This window comes from Pogona vitticeps, chromosome 6 (genome assembly GCF_051106095.1).
Source record: "Pogona vitticeps strain Pit_001003342236 chromosome 6, PviZW2.1, whole genome shotgun sequence".
Classification (NCBI taxonomy): Eukaryota; Metazoa; Chordata; class Lepidosauria; order Squamata; family Agamidae; genus Pogona; species Pogona vitticeps.
The window spans coordinates 34516434-34526335 of record NC_135788.1 but is presented as its reverse complement, the minus strand read 5'-3'; positions in this window follow the sequence as shown (position 1 = coordinate 34526335).

Genomic DNA, 9902 nt, shown 5'->3' with positions numbered 1-9902 from the left:
TTAGTCAAAATCTTACAGGGGTTTTAATCTGAAGTGAGTGGAATTATGTAAATTGTGATAAAGAACTGCAGCTGATTGCTTCAATGACACATGACCAAACACATGACCACCACCTTTTTGATTAGCTGCATTTTGCTGCTGCAGTGTACATGATTCCACCCACTCCAGAGCAAAATCCCAATAGGATTCTTGATAATAATAAGAGTTACAGCAACAATGCCTTTTGAACAGAAAACTGACTTTGACTTTAGAAGATCCAAGTTAAAATATCACCTGATCCCTCATGCACCAGATGTAGTTTAAGCCTCCATTTCTTAACTACAAGCAGGGAATAATCTACTTCACAGGGCTGTTATGAGGCGAATACAATATAGTCAGGAAAATCAGCTTCTTTGAAAATGTTACTAATTTGATCATGATAAAAGATCTGTGTGTGTTCCAACAGAAAATAAACAGTCTCATGTCCTAAAGAGACCTGAACTATTCATAAATAATTGGTTTGTATATTACACACAAATTAAAATAAGCAGATATTTTCCTTGATTTATCACTCCTAGAAATCTATCAAATAAAATTTCCTCAATGTATAGTATGATATTACTTAGTATAGCCACATGATTCTCAGCGCTTATGGAAACAAAGTAGCTTGTATTTACCTCTACTAATCCACTAAAATTTATTTTCTCTTGAAATAGATATATTGTTTATAGTATCTTCACTACTCTAATTTGCTACACCATCTTTTTTTTACTAAAGTCATTCTTAATTTTCATTCAGATTTGCGAATTATGTCATAGGCGAACCACTAGTAAAAACACAAAAATTAGAAACTGTTCAAAATCAGTCTCACTCTTCATTTAGGATTAACTTACAACAGATTTCAGGTTGTAGTACCACCATTAATAGTTACAAAATTGAATTTCCAGAATCAAAATGAAAACAGTTTATTTGCAAAAATCTGAGGAAAAAACTAAAGTATCAGCACTTACCTATCTTCAGCTAGTCAGGACATCAAATATGAATAAATATGCCAGTAAAATATAAGACATACTTCACTCATGTGATGTTTTAAGCACCATAGTTCAAAGCAAATTTTATCTACTGAGTTGCAAACAGAACCATGAGTACAGGAAAAATAAATCAATAATACTGCAATAAATGTGCAGATATACAAGACACGCATGGAGGTCCTGGAGGAAAGAATATAGTAGAAACCATTTTAAAAAGGTACAATTTTACTTCAGTCTTGAGTCTGTGCTGTCAAGTTGGAACTGACTTATAACAACCCTAATAGGGTTTTCAAGGTAAGTGAAATATTTAAGGAGTGATTTTATCAGTTCCACTCTCCTGATGAGTATCCATGGCCAAGTAGGGATTCAAACCCTGATCTCCAGAGTCATGGTTCATCACTCTATCCACTTCACCACACTGGGAATCCTCAGTCTCGAGTAGTGTACCTTAAAAGGTACAATTAACATTTCCCCAATTATTTGGGGGAAAATATTTATATATTGCACTTTATCCTGTTAGAGTCTACGGCACAATATAGAACAGAAATATATACAGTAAATAACAGGATATGACAAAGGGTAACAACAGTTTCATTAGAATCCTCATGATCCACCTTGTTTTCAATTCATATACTGTACTCAAAATGTATACCCAGCTATTTAATAACTCATGGTACAGAAGGAAATGGTAAGGCACTTCTGATTACTCCCTACCTAGAAAACCTTGAAAAGGGTTGCCATAATTCAGAAGTGGCTTGATGGCATAACGAGGAAGGTATCTGTATTAAGCAATCCTGAGTAGCAGTTTAAGAAGAACAGAGTTGCCTTTCTATTTAATCCAGCACTTTTAGTGAGAATCCCAGCAACTAGTTGGCTTTTGGTCATTCACTGAACATGTTCTTATTTCTGCCCAGCCCTTCCATTAAAGATTATCTTTATTAGGTTCAACAGAAAAATAGGAACTTCCTTCATTAGTACCCCCAAGAATGGCAGAGCACAGAACAGTTTGATGTCATGCTGTTCTATCAGACTTCTTTGCTCTCCTCTCCTGATCATTTTGAAACTTAACATTTAGATCAAAAAAGTGGTCAATATCTCCCAACATTTTACATACAATGCTGTTTATCCATGCAAATAATGATATTGTAATGGGGTGAGGTGGCTATTTTTACTGTTAAATATCAACTCCACTATGAACTATGTTCATTTAATGAAAAGTTCTTGGAATTATTACAGCTTCATAAAGACTGAAAAGAAACACCACAAACAATACTTTTTAAAACCCTTGATCCAAACACAGATTATATTTATATTATATTATTCCTACTGCACAGAAACAAAAGACTACATCAAGAAGAGGAACAAACAGCCAATGCGTTTCTAAGTATTGGATGATAAAGTTATTAAATGATCTCCGCACTGGTGCTATAAAATATACTTTAGATACAGACAAGTCTCCCCAAAAGTGGTTCAAAAAGAAATTAGATTATGCAGAGACAAAAGTATTTGCATCAATACCAATAGTTTGTTACCACTAGCACTGACCAGCTTTGAAACATCAAAGATAACAAGTTAGTATTCACATCTGACAGGAAGGAAATTGAGGACAGTAGCTAATAAATAGTATACAAAACCAAAACCTGCTACCCTATTATGAGGCTTTTAACAGCAGCATGAAAGGTTAATTCAACAGGTGCAGCTTACTCTATATCTTCATGCTGTGTACTCTTTAAAACTACTGAATTTCTGCTTCTCATTTAACTGTGAAGGGAACACAATACTTGCCTAGAAAAAAAATGAAAAACCTGCATTTTATCTAGAAGAATACTATGAGAACTGACTGATGTGTCCTCTCTTTCCCCTCTTTCTACATGTATTCACATGTCTGGAAGAAAAATTACATTGACAGTCTGCAATGTAAGTTCCCCTCAAAGTCTGAGTCCTAAAAAACAAATGCTAAAGATTCAGTCATCTAAAACAAAGTTTTCTTTCTTTCTATATGTTGCTTGCTTCTCTCTTTTTAAGGATGTAAATTATTTTGATGCCCTTTAGACAAAATAGGATATATTTTTAAAGGAACAAGGCTTCAGAACTTTTCCTTTTGAAATATATTGATCTTCATTTTCTTTAGATGAAACACTGAACTAAAAGATTGTTTGCTTGATTTTAAAAACAGGCTTTGATATCAAGAATTCATATTTCTATCACAGGAGGAAAGGATTGCTTTGGCACTGTCAGTGTATGATCTGCTGTAAATCTGTAGAAATAAAGTCTTCAGTTTAAAGCTGGGCAACACATATGCTAGAGTTTATATGAACATGATTCTTTTTGTAGTAAGCAAGATGCATCTAAAGGAAACAAATCTTCCTAAGGATTTTTCCAATTTTATTGGGTTTTTAAATATCTATAGCAAAGTTTTATTTCTAAAAACCAAATACAGCAGGTATTGTAGATATTCCCTTCCTCTTATAGTACTACCTATCAAAACACTCTGTTTGCTTATATATTAAAGCTTTACCCCTAGTTTGCTGTAGCAAAACTGGGTTTCTGTCTGCCCTCTGTGACCTCTATTATGGTGCTTTCTTAACTTGAATTCTGAGAAGTTAGTACTCACACCTAAAGCAGAAGCTTCTTCTACCACCTTTAGCTATCAGTAAGCAAATATGATTACTAGCTTAGCAGGGATATTAGAAGTTTAGGTAAAGGAGATGCTGACATTATTTTCCTATAATTTTGTTGTTGTTGTTTCCTTCCGTAGGTTTAAAGATACTAAGCTGCAAAACATAGTGGGCAGGAAGTATTTTAGCATAATATCCACCAAATTGACTGATGGACCAAAACTATTACAGGTGGGCAAGACAAATTTAAGAACATCATCAGTGAACTGCAATCTGTATCACAGAAGATGTTTGTCAGGAATGTATCGCTCTCAAACTGTAAAGTGCAAAACCCTTTACTGTATGAAAGATGGTCCAGAGAAGCCTTTCCAGCTATTATTTTCACACAGCTCAATCACACCAATGAATGTTTTTTTTCAACAAGTTTGAGCTACAGTCAAATAATATAACATATGATAACCCAAGTAAACTGATACTATCTAACTCTCAAACTGGCATTTTCAGGTTTAACAGATATATACTGTCCTTAAATCATGTTCCTACCATTTGGGGGAGTAAATTTCTCTCAAGAATCTTCTCTTCTTAAAATAGGAATTTGTAAATTCATTGAAAACTAAACTACCTATGAGAACAACTTTAGGAGGATGAATTTCAAACTAGTCAAGAATAACAGAACTTGCATTCCATTCAATTTCCAGGCATATTTTCAGATTGTAATTGATAAATTCAAATTATCAAAATGAGCAGAGAACTGTATGTTGTTAGTATATAGTTATTGAATAACTGTGTAATCTCTTCAAGTAAAAATAGCAGCTGGTTATGAAGACTGACTTCATTTCAGGATATTCTTTTTCTCATTTTTTCATATTAGAGAACATATGCAACTGCAAATTTGTGCTTGTAATCACAAATCCATACTTCTAGACTCTTTCTCTCCCCATAATTAACTGGATCCAGGCTGAGGCTACATTCTCATGAAGCAAATAATGAGGAACTTATTTTTGAGTGGACATGCAAAGACTGTACCAAAAGCAGATAGCTCCCGTTGAAATGAATGGGAAACTTATTAACACATTTTCATACTTTTTAAAAGTTGGACTTGTGTAACTAATTTGGTTGGCATCCAACCAATTAGGGCTCCTGAAGGCTACTACAGTTTCTTGAAATAATGCTTCATTAAAATAAATGAAGTTTGCTTCCAAGGAAGTAGAGCTAGGTTTTCAACAGTAAATATACAAACAGAAATTTGCAATGTAGCTGTAAGTTCTTACAAGTTCATCATTTAAGGCATTTCTCACTGTTTTTTTTTGTTAACATAAAGTAATGCAAAACTAGTTTGACATTTTAAAAAGTAGAAAACTGAGCACACAAAATTACTAATTGCAAGATCATTGTTTTGAAACATTTAAAAATCTAACTTATCTCTGTACTCCTGTAATATTAAAAAATGATATTAAATCAAGACTAAATATCAAAACAAAATATATTTTATGAAGATAAAACATCTTCATTATTCAAGAAAAAGTTAAGCTTGCCCAAGATTGCAACTTAACTGAGTTATTAGGTCCATATTCTTACATTTCTTTTGCTAAGATAACTTGTTTTAGAATTAACTTCAAGTACTTGGGAGTAAACCCATTGGGAGCAAACATTCACAGAAGTACACTGCTGACTATTCTGTGTTAATCTTTTAAAGATAGATTGTTGTGAGAGTATGCCCATCAACTCCTTATAATATTACATGATAACTGGAAAGTCAAAATAAATATTTCTTCAGATCATCACTGGTTGGCTGTGGGATTTCATCTTTGGACATGTGTCTCACAGTAATACAATGAATACCTGTTAACCTTTGTTTATACAGATAATAAGCAAGCCTTGACTTCAAACAAATTATACAAGATTCACATTAATCCAGACTTTGCATGGTGGCATTTATGAACATTCTGTTATTGTTTAATTTACCAAAATCCATAGAAATCTTGAATTTGAACGCTACATAAACTCAACTAATATTCTAATATATAGATTATATCCCTATACCATCCTATTCATATGCTATTCTACCACAATTGCGTATATTAAGATAGTGCTCTACCAAAAAAAATATCATTATATGATGTTAAGATACAATTAAGTTGAAACTTCAAAACATTTTTGCCTAATATTTTGATGAATATTTGTTTTAATTAATTTTTTTCACTTGATACAGTAATCAAATGAAACTTGAACAAAGGTATTTCAAATATTTTATTAATTGATAGAACTCAAGCTACCAATAGACAAAAAATCATAAAACTAAGTTTAGAAGTGAGTATAAAAGTATACTCTTGACAATTATTCACTGAAAATGCCAGTGTATGATTCCTATAAATGGTTTCCAATTCCAATTTCTTAAATTTTTCATGTTAACAAAATACAGAAATATAAGCTATAAATTACTATTTTTTAATTTCTCTACTGAAAAACCTAGTTTTTTCTTTAAAAATGATGTTCAGAATCTGAAAATAGATAATCAAATTACTTAATCTCAAACAAAAATTATACAAATATTTATAACGTGCTAGGTCTCAGACAAAAAATGAAAACTATTCCATTTAATTTACTAAGTATTTTATGTTCACATTGATACCATAACAGTATTAGGAAACAAGTTTACCACCTTTCCTTCTGGCAGGTTTTCTGTGTATCTTTGTCAGCTTCATGAAAGGCAAAGATAAACACACAGAACTTTCACAGGTGATGAAATGCAGCCCAAATTTCACCTGCCTTAGGTTTCCCTTACAGCTGTGAAAGGTATAGAATACTTCCAAGGAAGAGTAACATCCTGTTCACAGCTGTTGAATGTTTACTGAATGCATTTAGTTACCACAGGAAATCTTAGATTTCCCTCTTTAAATTAAAATTTCATAAGACTGCATACTAGCTTTGCCTTATTTCCATCCTCCAGATTATTACAACCACAGAGATGCGGAGAATATGTGCTGTGCTAAAACAGTTCACAATCTTCCTGAGTAGTGATTTCAATACTTCTCTCATTAATATTTTATTGGAAAAAAATTGCATATTAACTTTTCAACAACAAACAATAATTCTCCCAAAGAAAGCTCGTTTCAAGAGACAATCCTTCACTGTTTTATATTATCTGTAGGTGTTGTTTTCGTTCATTCTAACAGTATTCTCTGTCATCAATCTTTCTAGAGATCTGTTCATTCAAGCTTTGGTTTTAAGGGTTTAATCCTATCTCACCGAAAACCCGTTTGCACTTTGAAAAGGTGCAATTCAAAGCAACTTTAATAATACACACGAGAAAAAGTACAAACCTAGGCTACTGGCTAGTGAACTTTAAAAAGCAACTCTGTAAAAATGTCGAGAACCTTCAGTGTAGAAATACAGGTTGGTGTAAGATTACAATTTCCGAACCCCCTAAACGGGTCACCTTCATCAGCCATTTAGATTGAAGAAGAACACATAACAGGGAAGCTGTAGGCTACAAATGTAGCTAGTTCTTCGCTCTACCAGTTCGCTATTTTTCTTTCTCCCCTCGCCAATCTTTTTTTTTTAATAAAAAAAAAAGACCTATTAGCACAAGTCAGAGAGAAACCAACCCTTCCCTGCCAAACAAAAGAGGTCCCAAATATGAAATGGCGCGAGGCAGAGGGAGGGCGGCGGCGGGGGGTGGGCTGGGGTGAGGAGAGAATTTCGCGCCACAGTCAAAAAAAAAAAAAAAAAAGCGGCGAAGACCGCCCGAGAAGCCAGTGAATGGAGAGAAGCGGGAACGAATCAGGCAGCCGGGCACGCCGGCGAAAACGAGGCTCCGAGCGTTGATTGGTGCAGCCTCCGACCAATGGAGTGCAGGCCTGCTACACACAGGCCAGAGTCACGTCCCTGAACTCACGCGCCGTTTTACTACGATTACTACGGCTGCTCCCATGCAGCTGCGCTTGTGGCTAAATTGCGAGGGGGTCGCCCCGAGCGCTTCTCCTCAGGGGAGCGGCTTCGCAGCCCCCACTGGAGGAGCCCACGTCTGAAAAATGTTTGCCCAGAATAGTTTTTCGACACTGCATGCGTTTTTATACCACTGGCTAGGCTAGAGGGGAAAAAACACGTGTTGTCTGCCTGGGAATGTGATTATGGCTTCACCCAATATTCTGAGAGTAAAGCCCATTGAACTCAATGGGCCTTACTTTTGAGTAAGCATACGTAGGACTGCGCGGTCTGCCGCACAACACAGAGAAGCGTAGGAAACGTCTCTTTTCAGGACTGTTTACGTATGAATCAGCTGTAGATACGCTTGAGCCGGTCAAATCTGTGTCCGGCATGCTATAGGAAGTAATACGTTATGCCAAAGGCAAGATGGGGGCGGGGAGGGAAATAAGGAAGGGGAGGGTAGGTAAAAACGTACTGCAATGTCGACCAATTACGCTTTTTCTAGCATTAGGATAATATAGTTAGAAGGTTTTGGATAACCTTCCCGGATTTCTGCAAATTCAGGCATCCATTTTCTCCGCTTCTCCCCACATTCATCCCCGATGAGAAGTACGGTTTATTCAACTCCCCCACCCTTACGCATTTTTAACATACACTTCTGCTACATCCCCCAAAACAGAGTGTACATTCTATATTACATGCACAGAGAATACAAGAATCCTATCATTGGTTTTTAATTTATTAAAATTAGGTCAGAGTTCATTAGATCAGGCCCAGCTTTTCCAAGCGGTAGATTACCTCACCCATTTTAGTATTTTTCCAGCAAGTGTTTAGTTACTTACAAAACATGGTATTTTTGTAAAGCATAACAACTGACAACTTAACTTTGTTCTAACAACGTTTCTGAATCTATCCCTATATTCTTCAAGTACTCCATTATAGTCAGATTGTAAACGGAACTTAAAATTCCATTCCATTAAATTGCATTTTGGGGCTACTAAAATCAAATAAGAAATTTGTATCTCATTATATTGCTTCAGTGTTTTAATGTTTTTCCATCAACCAACTTTGCTGGTACAAAGTATAACAACTATTTTAAGATATTAATGAAAACTTTTATGTCAATGTATTTTAGTTATTTTGACAGGAAATTTTTACCAATTAATACACTAATTTGCACAGGAAATGTCACTGAAAACAGGACTTTCCTAAGTGTTTTGAAATATTACTAAACTTGCACATCTAACATGGAACAAGTTAATTAAAATACTTTGGACTCAAATAAATTAAGGGTTTTAACTAATAAAATTTTATTTTGTTTTGCCTGTAATTTATTTTTGAGCCTCAAACTGAAACTATAATTTGTATACATATTGAAACTTGTTACTGCTATAAACATGATTTCAAATTTAACTATTAGGATTTTAGTTTAACAAAATTAGCTAATGTTTGTCTTGTTTCTGTTACAAAAAGAAGCTTAATGCTATTTTAGATAAAGAGATTGTTTAATTGTTTTAGAGGAAATGGGTAGAAACTAAACAAGTTTCCTTAAATGTTATAAACTCCATTGATTTCAACGTAACTCCCTGAGCAAATGGTTAGCAATTCAGCTTATTCTAACATTGTATTTCTACATTCTGAATTGAATTTACTCCCTTTAATTCCAAGATATGTGAATATAAATAAACTAATAAAATACTAAAATATAAAATGTTTGAAGTATAAAGTTCTGCTAGTACTCATTATCCAAAGAAACACACCCAGATTGTAAATAAAAAATGCAAGCTGAATTATTGAGAGACTCATTGATAGAAAAACCCATATTTCAGCTTGATTCCAAAAACTTATAAATAAGGCTATTAGAATCGCAGAAGCTAGTGTAGAAAAAGTAGGCATCCTCTAAGAGCAAAAAAGTATAGATTAATAGGTTATCTAAATGATCAATTGATTAATCAAAAATTTAAAATGTTCTAATATAGTAAAACAATGATTTATATCTGACTTGTCAATAAAATATAAATTAATAGAATTATTTGTTTGATCAAAGTGACAAGTAATTGAACTGTAACAATTTAGTTGTATGGTACAACATGTTTCACATTGTTCTTAAATACCTTTCTACATCTTATCCTCCTCTTGCCAGTACTACTGTTTCTGTTTTATAAAAAATACATTCATGCACACAAACCCATCGGATACTTTTAAAAACCAAAACATTGCTATAACAAAGACAATAATCAAAACTCATCCAAAGTACTTTACTTTTTAAAACTAAAACCATATTTGTTTACTTCTTAGTTAGAACACTGGGGTTAGTAAGCCGTAAAAGAAACAAATTCAGCCT